This window comes from Oryctolagus cuniculus, chromosome 7 (assembly GCF_964237555.1).
Source record: "Oryctolagus cuniculus chromosome 7, mOryCun1.1, whole genome shotgun sequence".
In the NCBI taxonomy this organism is placed as follows: Eukaryota; Metazoa; Chordata; class Mammalia; order Lagomorpha; family Leporidae; genus Oryctolagus; species Oryctolagus cuniculus.
In genome coordinates this window covers 6,224,667-6,240,604 of record NC_091438.1, presented here as the reverse complement: position 1 = coordinate 6,240,604, position 15,938 = coordinate 6,224,667, and the positions used below count along the sequence as shown (strand labels likewise).

General features: G+C 49.5%; 1 protein-coding gene across 2 annotated transcripts in view; it reads left to right on the top strand.

The window, feature by feature from the left end:
• Positions 1-15,938, top strand: part of SEC16B (SEC16 homolog B, endoplasmic reticulum export factor) — a 73,165-nt gene that overhangs the window by 3,374 nt on the left and 53,853 nt on the right. The window lies entirely within an intron of this gene.

The following is a 15,938-nucleotide window of genomic DNA, read 5'->3' as shown; positions in this document are numbered from 1 at the left end:
GTCTTCAGCCTCTCTTTACTCTTTTTCTACCATGGGAAAAGCGTGTTCCCGTGTATCCTATTTTGTTCCAATCAACCGGCCCGAGACCCAGCCCCATCCCTCCTGTGGCTCTCTTCCTTTTCCGATGATCCCTACCCCTATGGAATCCGGTAGATATTTTTTTAAAAAAGGTTTATTTATTTATTTGAAAGGCACAGTTACAGAGAGAGAGGAGGACAGACAGTAAAAGAGGTCATCTGCTGGTTCATTCTCCAAATGGCTGCATGGCTGAAGCTGAGCCAGGCTAAAGACAGGAGCCTGGAGCTTCTTCCGGGTCACCCACGTGGGTGCAGGGGCCCAAGGACTTGGCCATCTTCTGCTGCTTTCCCAGGTGCACTAGCAGGGAGCTGGATCAGAAGTGGCGCAACCAGAACTTGAACTGGACCCATTTGGGATGCTGGTGCTGCAGGCCAGGGCTTTGATGAACTGCACCATAGCGCTGGCCCCTTGTAGACACTTTCCAATTCTTCCAGTATTTGGTTCTCTCTGGCTCCCTGATGCTGCTACAACTCCGCCTTCTCACTCTTCCTTCTTTCTCTGCATTTTCCCTCATGCAGTTATCTTCTTTGGAAGTCCCTGTCAGGCTTGACACACACACGCCTATGCAGGAAGTTATGACCCGTGTACTGATAACTCCCGGGTTGAAGCCCTCACTCGTCTTCAGCAACGAAGCGCTGGATAAACGAGCGCACCCCGCCCACCACAGGCGCTGAGTATCTGCAGACTTTTCTGGAGAGATCCTGACTCACGGTTGCTGCTTTCGGATCCCCCTGTGCGCTATCCTGCAGACACTGCACCCACGTGTAGCCCAGAGGCTGCGACCCTTTCCTTACTTTCCTTTAGAATGAATGCCTGTCTCCATCAGGAACATCACCACCCCCAGCCACCTGTTCCGGCTGCGGAAGCTCCAAGATCTTCTTCCTTGTGCTTCCTTGCCTTCTCTTGAATCCGACATGCTCACCTGTGCTCACCTGTCCCCTGCACCAGTGCCTCAGTTTGGCCTGCACTGTCTTGAGGACGAAGGCTCACCCTGCCGGCAGGCATACCCCCAACCGTTACCTATATCGTGCCTTGCCTGGTTTCCAAGATGCCAACGTGGTGATGTCATCCACTGGCTTTGAATCTTTCAGGAGTTCCTTGTGGTCTTCAGCGGAGATCCAAGGCCTGTACACATCTGCCCCAGCTTGACCATCTCACCTCCTCTTGCCCTCGTTCCTGGATGGTTGAATATGCTGGGTCCCCAGAGCCTGCCTGCTGAGCCTCCTGCTGTGTTTCTGGAGTTACTGGCTCTCTCTGACCCGCCCCTTCCCTAAGTCACTTGGTTAAGGCCTCTGTTAAGATTCCAGGAGTGCTTTCTCCCCCAGGGAGCCTTCTATGCATGGCTGTCCCTGAGCAGCCCTGGGATTCCTCCCATGCCCAGATATGATCTGTGTGGGCTGGTGTTGTGGTGCAGTGGGTTAAGCCGCTGCCTGTGACACTGGCATCCCAAGTCAGAGTGCCGGTTCGAGTCCTGGACACTCTGCTAATCCACATCCCAAGCAATGCAGCTACGGAGGCAGTGGGAGATGGCCCAAGTGCTTGGGCCCCTGCCCCACATATGGGAAGAATTCCAGGCTTCTGGCTTTGATCTGCCCTTGGCCTTTGTGGTTACTTAGGCGTGAACCAGCACATGGAAGATTTCCTTCTCTCTGTCTCTCCATCTCTCTCTGTCACTCTGCCTTTCAAACAAATAAATCAAATCCTTAAAAATATATATGTGTATATATGTATATATATGTGTGTGTATATATATATATATATAATCTATATAACTTCTACCCTGACACTTACATTTTATTGAAGTCACTATTTATTTTATTTGCCTCTCCAGTTGATAGTGAAAATCTAAGGAATAGAATCACATCTTTGAATTTTTGTTTGTGTGTTCCTAATGCTTTTCAGCAATGTTATTCACTTATTTAGTCTTATTTATTTGAAAGGCAGAGAGAGAAAGAGAGAAAATGAGATCTCTCTAACACAATAGCCTAAGGCACGTAATAGTTATTCAATAAATTACTACTAAATGGAACAAATGATGGACAGATGGCTGCCTGCAGCTCCTGGCTAATGTTCTATTATCTCAACCGAGCCCCTGGAAGAAAGGCACCCTTCTTTCTCAGTAGTTCGAGCACGAATTTTGGGTGCATGCTTCGTGGACCCATCTCTGGACATGTGCTGACTACTGAACTAATCACAGACAGAGAGATGCAAGGTTGAAGGAAGCAAGGAAGTTCATCAAAGGAAAATCAGTGTTGGGCCGGCACCGCGGCTCACTTGGCTAATCCTCCGCCTTGCGGCGCCGGAACACCGGGTTCTAGTCCTGGTCGGGGCGCCGGATTTTGTCCCGGTTGCCCCTCTTCCAGGCCAGCTCTCTGCTGTGGCCAGGGAGTGCAGTGGAGGATGGCCCAAGTGCTTGGGCCCTGCACCCCATGGGAGACCAGGAGAAGCACCTGGCTCCCGGCTCCTGCCATCGGATCAGCGTGGTGTGCCGGTCTCAGCACGGCGGCCATTGGAGGATGAACCAACGGCAAAGGAAGACCTTTCTCTCTGTCTCTCTCTCTCACTGTCCACTCTGCCTGTCAAAAAAAAAAAAAAAAAAAAAAAAAAAAAAAAAAAAAAAGAGAGAGAGAAGAAAAGAAAATCAGTGTTTATCACTAGAAGCCAGAGAACATGATGCTGGGTGGCAGACACAGCAGACGTCCATCATCGGGGTGCACACAGCCTAGGTGTGGGGAGAGCTGGGGCCACACTCTCCTCTCTTTGGCTGGTCCAGGCAGCTGGGACTGGCTCTTCAGTCTCAACTCTCAACACGGGTCTTTGCATTCTAGGCTCAAGCCCCACTGAATGTAAAACCCACAGCGGACGCTCTGTATACACTAGGGCTTCCTTGCATCTCCATCCAGCGAAGAACTCATTCTCTCTAGTTCTCCTTCCCTGCTTCCAGCTTCCATGGAGACCGCTTTTCTGCTGGGCAGCCCTCTCTGCCTAGGGCTGACGGCTGCGCTGTCCGTCCCGTCTGCTTCTTACTGTCACTCTCTCCTGGCACATATCCTTGACATTGCATTTCACCTTGTCTGTGTGCCCAATAGGAAGACAAGGAACAAGTTCACCTTGTTCTCTTAGTGTGGCCTGAACTTTTAATAAATAAAATGATACTTGGAACACAGTAGGACTCAATAAATGCACAGTGAACAAAGTACTCAGTGTTCCACTTTTTTTTTTTTAAAAGATTTATTTGAAAGGCAGCATGAGAGAGAGAGAGAGAGAGAGAGAGAGAGAGAGATCTTAGATTTGCTGGTCCACTCCCCAAATTCCTGCAATGGACAGGGCTGGGCCAGGTCAAAGCCAGGAGTCCAGAACTCCATCTGGGTGGGAGGGGCCCAAGTACCTGGGGCTTCTGCTGCTTTCCCAGGAACCTAGCAGGGAGCTGGATCAGAGTGGAACAGCCGGGACTGGGATTGGAACTCATATCAGAAGCCAGCATCGTAGGTGACTGGCCAGCCCTCTGTGCCACAGCACCGGCCCCCAGTGTCCCACTGCTAAACTGGAATTGTAAGTAGGAAGATGAGTTGCTTTGAGTTCCATACATACAGTGCTAGGGCTTAGACCAGTGTTATTAGAGGAGCTATGGAGAGCCAGTTTATTTGGGAGAAACCCCTCCCCTTTTATCACAATGACTAATGAATTAATATTTGTCTAAAATATTGTTAAATGAGGAAAACTGTTTTTCATCCTGCCAGGGGTGAAGTTATACCTGTCCTAGTGACATCGTTTGTTTAGTGAGTGGCATCTGGACCAGCATTAGCACATGGTGCCGTCACGGCATGATGTCATGGGGCATATAAAGCATTGCATCTTTGGTGGAGAAGGGCACACCGTTAGCAAGCTTGCTTAGAAACCGCGTAACAGGGCCCCCGCTGTGGTGTAGCAGGTGAAGCCGCTGCCTGCGGTGCCAGCATCCCCTATGGGCACTGGTTCGAGTACTGGCTGCTCCACTTCCAATGCAGCTCTCTGCTATGGCCTGGGAAAGCAGTAGAGGATGGCACAAGTCCTTGGGCCCCTGTACCCACATGGGAGACCCAGAAGAAGCTCCTGGCTTCAGATTGGTACAGCTCTGGCCGTTGCGGACAACTGGGGAGTGAACCAGCAGATGGAAGACCTCTCTCTCTCTCTGCCTCACCTTCTCTCTGTGTAACTCTGACTTTGAAAGAGATAAATAAATATATTTTTTTAAAGAAACCACGTAGCAGAAGCAGTGGTGGGAGTGGCAGGGAGTGTTTACTTGGCAGGCAGAGTCTGCAACATGCATCGATGGGACGCTCCCAGCAAACGGCAAACACTGGTAGCTCCCTGTGATGACCGAGCCGTGTGTGCTGAGAGTAACATCTCCGTCTTCTTGTCATGTCCTTCCATGTCCTCCAGAACCTGAGGTTTGAACTTTGTGTTTCAGCGTCTTAATGGAATTTGTCCTGATGTGCTAAATTCAGCATTGGAGCAGCACTCCTGGGAACTTCGCTATATCTGCTGCCACTTCTTCCAGACTGAGAGAACAAGGGGTGCGAGTGCCACTCAACACGGGGATGCACCACACTGTGCGCACACTTGGGCTATTTCTGAACGTGGAACAGTGGGCAGAGGAGCAGAACACCGCGAAGTGGGATGAGCCTTTATTGGCTGACAAATGGGACAAGGAGAAAATACAGAAAATAGTCTTCGAGTTTTTGCTACTATAATTAAATCTCTCTCTGTTCATTCTCTCCATCATCAGGTTGAATGAACTTTTTTCCTTCAAAGAGATGGTAACCTTAAAGGTGGCAGTCACTATATTCACACGGAATGGGTTTTGAAATAATTGCATTTTTGTGTTAAATACGTACATGGCTATTACTAAGCAGTATGCTTTTCTTAGCAAGGGCATTGAACTAGAGGTCCTGTGATGGATTTTGCTCCACTGGTGACTGACCCTGGCACACAGTGTGAGTTTGGTGATGTCCCTTACCCTTTCTGCTCTTGCTTTTATTGCCTGTTACAGGGACAGACTCTCTGTTGATGCCGCTGGGTAATGAGCGCCGTGAGCGAGGGGCAGGCGTCTGTGGGGGACACAAGCTGGGAACGCGGTGGATGACTGTGATGAGAGAGAGGGCAGAATGAAAACGGAGAACGAGAGTGTCGGATTAGATTTACGCCGGTAATGGAGAGCAGCTGAGGTCAAAGTTAAGGATGAGCTGATGTGGTAAGAGGTAAACAAGAACATGAACCCTGAACAACCTAGCAAGTAGGTCTTCTGCACGGCTCTTTTATTTATTTATTTATTTATTTAAGATTTATTTTTATTTATTTGAAAGAGTTACAGAGAAAGGTAGAGACAGTGAGAGAGACAGAGAGGTCTTCCATCTGCTGGTTCACTCCCCAAAAGGCCTCAATGGCTGGAGCCAAACTGATCCAAAGCCAGGAGCTGGAGCTTCTTCTGGGCCTCCCACGTGGGTGCAGGGGCCCATGCACTTGGGACATCCTCTGATGCCTTCCCAGGCACATTAGCAGGGAGCTGGATAGGAGTGGAGCAGCTGGGACTGGAACTGGTGCCCATATGGGATGCCAGCACTGCAGGCCAGGGCTTTAATCCACTGCACCACAGGGCTGGTCCCATCACAGCTCTTTTAGACAGCAGTGACAACAGCTATTTGTGTTGAACACTGACTACCTGCAGCCTGTGTGCCCAGTGCTTTTCCTAGGTCACCCATTTATTTATTTATCAAATTGTTAATGAGTGTCCACACTCTGCCACGAACAGCGCATTATCTCTTTCATCCAACAACCACCTCGGGAAGGTATCTGTCCCCATGTGCACCTTTAACAAAGGGCGGTGCTGGACTGGCGAGGACAAATAACTTGCTCGATGGCTCACGGCTGATCTGCAGAGGCGTTGGGACTCCCATCCAGTTCCAACAGCAAAGTCTGAACTCTTGGCCTCTGTACGCATTAGCCTAATAGAGAGGGCAGCTCATCCCACCTTGAAGAAAATGAAAGGGACTTGAGAAATAAGGCCAGTGATGTACTGAAAACCCACTCCTCCAGGATCAGGCACTTCTGCTGGGGTTTCTCCTACCTCATCTCATTTCAACCACATCACATTCCCAAGAGGTACTCTGCAGATTTCATTTTAAAGCTGTGGCGTCTGTGGCTCGGAGAGAGCGGGTAATTTTTTCCAAAGGCACGTGGCTAGGGAATAGCACTGCTAAAACTCAATCCAGGTTTCAATTTCTGTTTTTCTTTCCCCTGGGCTTTTGCTAGTCCCCAAAATGATTAAGGGAGGGAAATTTTATATGGAAGCATAAACAAGATGGAGACTGCGCACCCTGGAGAGGAGGGGCTGGTGCCGAGGGTTGTTCTGCAGCTCGAAGAGTTGATGTGAGAGTCTGGGGCACTTATGTGTGTTATCCTAAGGGAAGGACAGCTTGACCCTGAAATACCAGGGTGGGTGTTCCGCTAAGGTGTCTGAGCACCTAGCCTCACTCAGAACAAACAGTCTCCGTCCCAGGTCAGCTGCGAGTCCCTGGACTCCTGAGGGACCCGTAGAGTCTTACATAATAGAGGGTTTTATCTTTCAGCAGAGAGCCTGAAGTGCTGCGTGGGGGTCTGTGAAGGAAAGCCAAACGCACACAAGGCCTTGGCTTCCGTCTTGCTGGCTCAGCCACTGCTTCACCTGCAGGGTGGATTCTTTCCAAGATTCTTTGCAGCCCATCGCTGAGTGTCTGAATGCCTGCTGGTGTTCACAATGTGTCTCTCAAACTCTGCCACTGAATGATGGGGAGTGACGTCTGGGGGTGCAGGGTGTGTGTGTGTGTGTGTGCATCCGTCCTGTGGCAAGTGGGGACATTCTCTGAAGTCTTAGGCTTCATTTTAAAAAATGAGCGCAGTGGGGGGTAGATGGGAACTCTTTGTACCACTTCAAAAATTTTGTTTTGTGAATTTAAAACTGTTCCGAAATAAGAAGCTAAGGCAGATTTGAATTTCACTCCAAAATATGTGTTTGTTCAAATTAAATTAAATAAGCTGTTGCTTGGGATATCTCTATGCCATATTGGAGTGCCTGGGGTCAAGCCCCAGCTCCACTTCCAATCCTAGCTTCCTGCTAACTTGTACCTTGGGAGGCAACAGGTGATGGCTTAAGTAGTTGGGTTCCTGCCAGTGTGTGGGAGACCCGGATGGAGTTCCTGACTCCTGGCTTTGTCCTGGTCATTGTGGGCATTTGGAGGGTGAACCAGCAGGTGAGAGATTTTTGTCTTTCTCTCTCCCTGCCTCTCAAATAAAGATCTTCCGGAAACCTTATGAGAATTAGCTTATAAAAGAACATTGCTGCTTGTCCAGTGGTGACCTGCCTTGTCCTGGGGCTGCAAGTATTCCAAGGTGAGAAGAAAGCATTAGGCTATGCTATCTTAGCCTTCCTAATTCTGATGTTCTCAATCATTCTTTGAAGTTATTATTATTACTATTATCGCTATTATTAGTTTTTACTTGAGAGGCAGAGAGACAAAGAGTTCCCGTCCACTGGTTTACTCTCCAGATGTCCGCAAGGGATGGGACTGAGCTGGGTCAGAACCAGGGACTGAGGACTGAATTGAGGTCTCCATGTGGGTGGCAGGAACCCGATTACTTGACCCATCACCACTGCCTTCCCGGGTCTACATTAGCAGCAAGCTGGAACCAGGAGCCAGAGACAGCAATTGAAACCAGGTTCTCTGGTTCGGTACATGGGTGTCTGAACTGGAGCCCACTAGGCTGAGCACCTGCCCTAAGTCATTGCTTTTCTCTCCCTGTGTAGTCCTGTGACCCAGTTTCCCCTGGTTTTCCTGGCTGATGGTGGCACTGGATTATGTGTCAAGTGGAGTCGTGGGTTGCCCAGTCAATCCCTTACTGATACTGGCGCAGAATACCTTGTAAGCGCTTGGCTGTATTTCCAGGAACATGGCCACTGACATTTATTGAGCAGTTATTATAGGCCAAGTAGTTTGTCGATTTTAAATCTGGGTTTGCCCTTGCAATAAGTTTGAAGTAGAAGGTTCCATTGTTATCCCTATTTCACAGATGAAGCAAAGGAGACACAAGAGAACTTCCGTAAGGTCACACAGCCAGCTGATGGGGAGGCTGGGATTCATACCCAGCCTCCAAGTTCATTGCTCCTCCGGGGGAACTTGCATCCCGCTGTTGTGCACTGGGAGAGGGCTCCAAGCACACTGCTGTCCTTCATCTCATTCCGGGGGCGTGTGAGTCACCTCTGCCTGGCGGAGCTGGATGAGGAGTCGGAAGTCATAGCAGCAGCCGTCTGCGGCTCTGCTCCTCCTGACTCAGGGGCTGTCCGAGACGGAAGGCAGGGCTGCTGCTGCCAGGCCAGGGCTCGTGGGGACGCCGGAGCCCTTCTTCTTGAATGGTGTCTGTCTTGTGTCTTGGTGGCAGAGGTGGGAAGTGGGCAGATCTGCAGGCAGCCAGGTCAGTAGCCTTTTGGTCCCAAAGGAAACTTGCACTGGGCTTAAATTCTCCATTCTGAAGGCTGAGGCTAGAGTAGCAATTGCAGAACCGGCACTGGTGGCTTCCGGTGCTGTGCCAGGCTGATTGTCTCTGGCACAGGTACTGTTTTCCTGGCACTCCTCCTCCTCATGACTGGCACTGCCGTCCAGGGCGTGCTGCCCTGCCTCGTAGAGCCCGCCACCGCTCCCCTGAAGGGAGGGGTCAGACCACCGGTGCCCGATCCCTGCCTGAAGCCGCAAGTTGCAGATCCCCGAGGATGGCTCCAGGGGGCGGCGTTGTGGGACTTCAGTGACCGCCGTGCACTTAACCTCCAGCCCTTGACTCACTTGGAGGCAGAGATGGGCCAGGCCTGCGGCTGGCAGAGCCCCCGTGCATCAGGTGTGTGCAGAGTAGCCAGCCCTCCCTATGTTGACTCAATTTATGATGATTACCTTGATTTAATGCTTTCCTTTCTCTGTCCTGTTGGAGTGCATCTTGAAGGTATAGTTAGGGACCTCAGTTTAATAAGGTAGGCAGAGAGTTTGTGTCTTCTGTCTCATTTATGTCCCATATGGCAGACATCCTTTTTTTTTTTTAAAGATTTATTAATTTATTTGAAAGTCAGAGTTACACAGAGAGAGGAGAGGCAGAGAGAGAGAGGTCTTCCATCCGCTGGTTCAATCCCCAATTGGCCACAACGGCCAGAGCTGTGCCCATCCGAAGCCAGGAGCCGGCTCTGAGTCTCCCACGTAGGTGCAGGGGCCCAGCCAGGACTTGGGCCATCTTCTGCTGCTTTCCCAGGCCATAGCAGAGAGCTGGATAGGCAGTGGAACAGCTGGATCTTGAACCAGCGCCCATATGGGATGCTGGTGCTGCAGGCCAGGGTGTTAACCTGCTGTGCCACAGTGCTGACCCCATGTGTCGCAGGAGGAAAGCCCCAGGCTGCCTTCTTTCAGAGAGGAGGTCTGGCACTGTTGTAGACACTGCAGACCTCGCACACACAGAGCACGGAAGGTCAATGTCTCTGCGTTGTTTAAAGTCAGTCTCAGTGTGCAAAGAAGACACCTGCTGACTGAGAGTCCACTCCCACTTTCCATGCTGGCCGTACCTAACTTCACCGAGTTTCTCTTAGCAAGTGCTTGCCCTGGAGGGAGTCAGTAGAAGGCAGAGAATTCTCAGGCCTCACCCCTGCCCGTCTTCACCTCCTTCACCCCTTTCTCTGAGGACAAGGAGCCCCTTTCTCATAGTGGGGGGTAAATGTTGTCAGCGGCTTTGGCCATCACATTTTTCTTCTCAGAGCTCTGGACAGTTGTAGCCAACTACTTAGTGGCCATAGTTATGTGTATGTCCCAGAGGTCCCAAATTGACTTCACCATCTTCTCCACCACACTGGCTCCTTTCCCAGGATTCCTAACCCTAGAAAAGGCAGCGTGGTTTCATCCCTACCGTCTGGACGTTTGGAATTGCCTTTGACTTCCCTTCTGCCTCCTTTTCTAGAGTTAACAGAGTATAAAATAGTATTTATTCTATTTTATAAGTACATATGTTTACATATACATGCATGTATATGTGTGTGTATCTTTCTATCTACTGATCATCTATCATCTGTCTATATCATCAACCCATCTATCTCTATCATCTCTATCTATCTATCTATCTATCATCATCATCCATCCCTCTGTCTGTCCGTCCATCCGTCCATCCCTCTATCCTACCTCCCGCAGCTGCTGCTGTGGCTCAGGCGTTCATCTGTCTGGCTTGATCCGTGGAACAGTCTTGTCTTGAGCAGCAGCCTCCCCATTCTAGTCTTGTGCTTTCCCCTGCGCTTCCTTCCACCGTGAATCAGTGATCTCCCCTGCGCTTCCTTCCGCCGTGAATCAGCGATCTCCCCGTTGGAACTGTGAGTGCGATTCCAGTGTCTTTTGGTCCACTGGATTGGGTGATTCTTTAGGGCTAGGATTGTATGCTATCCTTGTATCCCACTGCATGTGATAATGCTGGGCAGAGTAGGTGTTCAATAAACCTGGCTTCATGAATGAATGATTTGAACTCTACCCAGAATAGTTAATTAGTATTGAAAGCTTTGGGGAGTCACTACCCCATATTATCAACTGGATGCCTAATTAATTATTGATGTGACAACATACTTAGATATACTATTGATTAAAAAACCAACATTAGTTTGTTAAATCAACAACAGGAGTCACTGTGCACTTACTCCCCACATAGGACCTCTGTCCTTAATGAGTTGCACTATGAGAATTAATGGTAAAACTTGTCTTCAAACAGTACTCTATACTTTGTGTGTCTGAGTGGGTGCAAACTTTTGAAAGCCTTACTTAGTATAAAGCTGATCTTCTGTATATAATCAAAAGTGAATCTTAATGAAAAATGGGGTGGGAGAGGGAGTAAGAGGTGGGACGGGAGTGGGGGTGGGAGGATGGGTATAGAGGAAGAACCGCTATATTCCAAAAGCTGTACCTCTGCAATTTATATTTATTAAATAAAATCTTTCTAAGAAATAATGTTAGTTGGGATGGGTACTATGGCATAGCGGGTGAAGCCACTGCTTGGGAGGCTGCAACCCATATAGCAGTGCCTAAAACTGAATTCTGACCCTACTTCTCATCCAGCTTCTTGCTAATGCACACCCTGAGAGGTATGAGATGATGGTCAAGTATTTGTGTCTGTGTCACCCATGTGCAAGACCCAAGTGGAATTCTTGGCTTCAGCCTGACACAGTCCTGGATGCCACAGGCATTTGGGGAGTGAGACAGCAGATGCAAGATCTCTCTCTTTCTCTGTCTCTGCCTTTCAAGTAAGTAAAAGTAAATCGACATTAAAAAGTAATGTTAGTTGATTTTGTCCTTTAGCATAATTTATAATTGTTGAAAAGTTAGAAAAGGTGAACAAGCAAGAAGAGAAAACTAAAATCCCCCAAAGCTGCATTGTGCAGGAGTTGGAACTACTGCCAACACATTGATGCAGAGCTTCTCAGTTTATTGTCTAAATCTTTACTTTCAGTAAAGGAATTGGGTCAAGCCCCAGGATATCTCCTCTGCTGATGTGTCCCTTGCAAGAGTAGCCAGGCATCACAGGGCAGTGCTCAAGGACTCACGGCCAACCTGCCTGGATCTTAGTGAGTGTTCATATCCACCAGCATTAACCTACTGGCTAAAGATTGGGCAGTGATACAATTTTTGTTAGATGTCAAATGAAGGCAATGTCTTTGTCCAGGCTGCCATAACAGAAAACCATAGACTGGGTGCCTTACACCACAGACCTTTACTTCATACACTCTGGAGGCTGGGAAATGCAAATCAAGGTGCTGTGGGATCTGGTATCTGAATGGGGCTCGCTGCCTGGTTTGTAGATGGCTTTCTTCTGCTGTATTCTTACATGGTGGAGAGGAGGGGAGGGGAGAGGAGAGGAGGGGAGGGGAGAGGAGAGAAGGGGAGGAGAAGAGGGGGGAAGGGAGGGGAGGAGAGGGCAGGGAAGGGGAGGAGGGGGAGGAGGGAAGGGGAGGGGAGGAGAAAGGAGGTGAGCGGAGGGGAGGTGTTGCTGTGGATTTGTTTCTGAGAGGAGGAGCATGGTGGAGGCGAGAGACACAGAGTCACCACACAGACCCCGGGAGCCGGGAGAAAGCAGGCTAGAGGTGAGCAGCCCACAGACTCGTTTATCTCAGTTGCTACAGCTGCTTATATAGCCAAGGCAGCCAATCTGGTCAAGGGGCAGTCTATGCCCTAACCAATCACAGCCTGTTGCCAGGCAGTTTCCAAAGCCATCCAATCACAGCCTGCTGCCAGTTAGGCTCTGTTGCCAGGCAGTTTCTGAAACCATCCAATCACAGCCTGTTGTCAGTCAGGCTCTGTTGTCATGTGGTTTCCGAAGCCATCCAATCACGGCCTGTTGCCAGGCAGTTTCTGTTGTCAGCAGCCATCTTGGCATGACCTTTTCACCTTCTCATTCCACCACATTCATGACCTTCTCACCTTCTCATTCCACCACAGGGAGGGGAGGAAAGGGAGAGAGGAGAAGAAAGAGAGAGAGAGCGAGTTCTGGGTCTTTTTTTTTCTTTTTATTAGACAGGCAGAATTAGACAGTGAGAGACAGAGATAGAGATAATGGTCTTCCTTCCATTGGTTCACCCCCAAATGGCTGCTACGGGGCTGGTGTGCTGCACTGATCTGAAGCCAGGAGCCAGGTGCTTTTCCTGGTCTCCCATGGGGTGCAGGGCCCAAGCACCTGGGCCATCCTCCACTGCCCTCCCAGGCCACAGCAGAGAGCTGGACTGGAAGAGGGGCAACCGGGACTAGAATCTGGCACCCACATGGGATGCCAGCGCCGCAGGCGGAGGATTAACCAAGTGAGCCACGGTGCCGGCACCCATCTGTGTCTTTTTGTGTGGGCACTAATGCCATTCATGAGGGCCCTACTCTTGTGACCTAACAACCTCCCCAAAGTCCCGATTCTTAACACCATTGAATTGAGAATTAGGAATTTGGACATATGCATTCTGGGGGGACAAACTTTCAGTCCACAGCAGGAAGTTTCTCCTGTTTGAAGGAAGATCCTAGGCGGTGGTTGGGCATTTGTGGAGGAGGAGAGGGACTGGGCCAGGAACTCACATGGATTCGCAGGCTGCTGGGAACCAATGCCGCGGCTAGTCGGGAGGCAGAGCGGGAATGTGGGATGAGGACAGGGCACTTGGGGCAGGGATTCTGTGAACACTGCAGCTGTTTGGGCATGAGGGAGCCTACAGGATTATCCGAGGGTGATGCAACAGAACACAATGTGGCAAGATGAGAATTGAGCTCCTCATATACTGTCAAGCTGGTTGAATTTGGTTTAGAAACCAGGAGGCGTTGAGCTGTCAGGTGGAAAGACTTAGTAACTCTAGGTATGGGGGCTGGGGAAGGGAGGGACTGAGGGGTCCCAAACCCTCTGGGTGGTGAGATCCCACCACAATCTATTTTATTCTGTGACCCATATAACTGCTGTATGCCATATGTCTATGAAAATAATTAAAGCTAATTAAAATTAATTTTGGTTGGCGAGTATTTGAAAAGTTTCTTAATAACTCTGGAGATAATTAGAGATGCTTTGGGATGTCTCAAAACAAGTATTTTGAGGGACACAGAGAGATGTTTAAACCAGAGGTGCTCAGTGCAGGCTGGTAACGGAACAACAATGCTGCAACCGAAGGAACAAGAAGTGAGGAACTAAGAGTTTGGGTCTGAAGCAAGTAGGTTAGGAAACTGACTCTGAAACCAACCAACCAACCAACCAACCAACCACTGTGCTCTGCACCGTTTGCCATTTCTGTGGTGTAAGTACCCTCACCATGGTGGATTTCAGATTACCCATGGCTTAACAACTAGTGCGCACAATTCCTGAACACTTATTTATTTTTAAGATTTATTGATTTATTCAAGAGGCAGAGTTACAGAGAGGGAGAGACAGAGGTCCTCCATCCACTGGTCCACTCCCCAAATGGCCACAATGGCTGGAGCTGGGCTGATCTGAAGCCAGGAGCCAGGAGCTTCCTCTGAGTTCCCCACATGGGTGCCATCCTCCACTGCTCTCCCAGGCCATCAGCAGGGAACTGGATCAGAAGTGGAGCCGTCGGGACTCTGACTGGTGCCCATGTGGGATGAGGCAGAGGCCTAACCCACCATTCCACAGCGCTGGCTCCAATTCCTGAACATTTAATAACAGCTCTTGTAAATCCCATGCAAGACAGCTAAAGCACACCATCTGTATTCCTCACGGAACTTCTAGTTAGCTTTGCGATCTTGGGCAGATCATTTTAAATTCTGAATTTTAGTTTTATCATCAAAACATCCGATTGCTATAGCTCTAGGGTCCTTTCTAAAGTTACCATTCCAGGAGCGAAGCTGGGTGAAGGGCAAGAGTGATGTCATATAACCGTCCAAGGGTGACACAGCAGAACACACAACTGGGTATGGGCTGTGTCTTCCTCCAGGTTCTCACTCCTGCTGGCCATGTGCGTGTCCTTCTCCACGGCCTTTCCTTGGGAGGATTGAAGATGACGGTGCAGCCGCCGTGAGCCGCGCTTCATGGAGCATTGGTGAGATAGGAAGGCATTACCCACAGCCAAAACATCCCGCAGTCAACCGTGAGGTCCCAGGCATCAGCCGAGAGAAAATCTTACAGCTTTAGAACATGACCCTACCCAAGCACGAGACCCAAAAGTGGTGGCTTTCCTTGACTGGCTAATTTGGACACTGGCTCGAGTCCCGGCTGCCCCACTTCCAATACAGCTCCCTGTTAACACACCTTGGAAAGCAGTGGAAGATGGCCTCTGTTGTTGTGGTCATTTGGGGAGTGACTCAGCAGATGGAAGATTTCTCTGTCTCTCCCTCTCTCTCTGTAGTTCTTTCAAATAAATAAATAAATCTTTTAAAAAAAGAGATAATGCAGGGTCTGTGTATTTAAGATTTTTTTTTAAAAAAGATTATTTTATTTACTTAAAAGGCAGAATTACAGAAAAAGCGGGAGAGACAGAAGGAGAATCTTCCATCTGCTGGTTCACTCCCCAAATGGCTACAATGGCTGTGGCTGGGTGAGGCCAAAGCCAGGAGCCAGGAGCCTCTTCCTGGTCTCCCACATGGGTGCAGAGGCCCAAGCACTTGGGCCATCTTCTGCTGCTTTCCCAGTCGCATTAGCAGGGAGCTGGAGCAGAAGTGGAGCAGCCAGGACTTGAACCAGCGCTCATCTGGGATACCGGCACTGCAAGTGGAGACTTAACGTCCTGCACCACAGAGCCAGCCCCCGCGTCTTTCATACTGATGTGTGTCAGGTCCTGGGACACATAGGAACTCAGCAAGTCTTTGTTGAAAGTAAGAGTTGGGATTTTTATAGAGCAAATGCTGAATCGTAGAATATTAATTCAAAGGACAGGCAGTGTCTCCTCTCCGCGATTACCTTAACAATGGCCAAAGACGTATTTTTCCAACGCGAGAGATTAGGTTTCTGTTGTAACAGAACCCATTTCAGTGCCTTCAGTTCAACGTTGGGCTTTTCAGTCTGTCCTCCAGCTGGATAAGAGAATTGACAACGCCCCCAGAGCCCAGTGGAGAGGAAACTGAAAGAGAAAACCCACCCAGGCAGCTCGGGGTCCCTCCCCACCCGCGAGCACTCCCCTTGCTGGGCAGTGGCCTGTATTGGCGCCTATCTTTGGAAAAGAAAACATTGTTTATTTACAAAGCATACTTATTTCTTTTTTTTTTTTTTTTGACAGGCAGAGTGGACAGTGAGAGAGAGAGACAGAGAGAGAAAGGTCTTCCTTTGCCGTTGGTTCACCCTCCAATGGCCGCCGCTGCAGCCGGCGC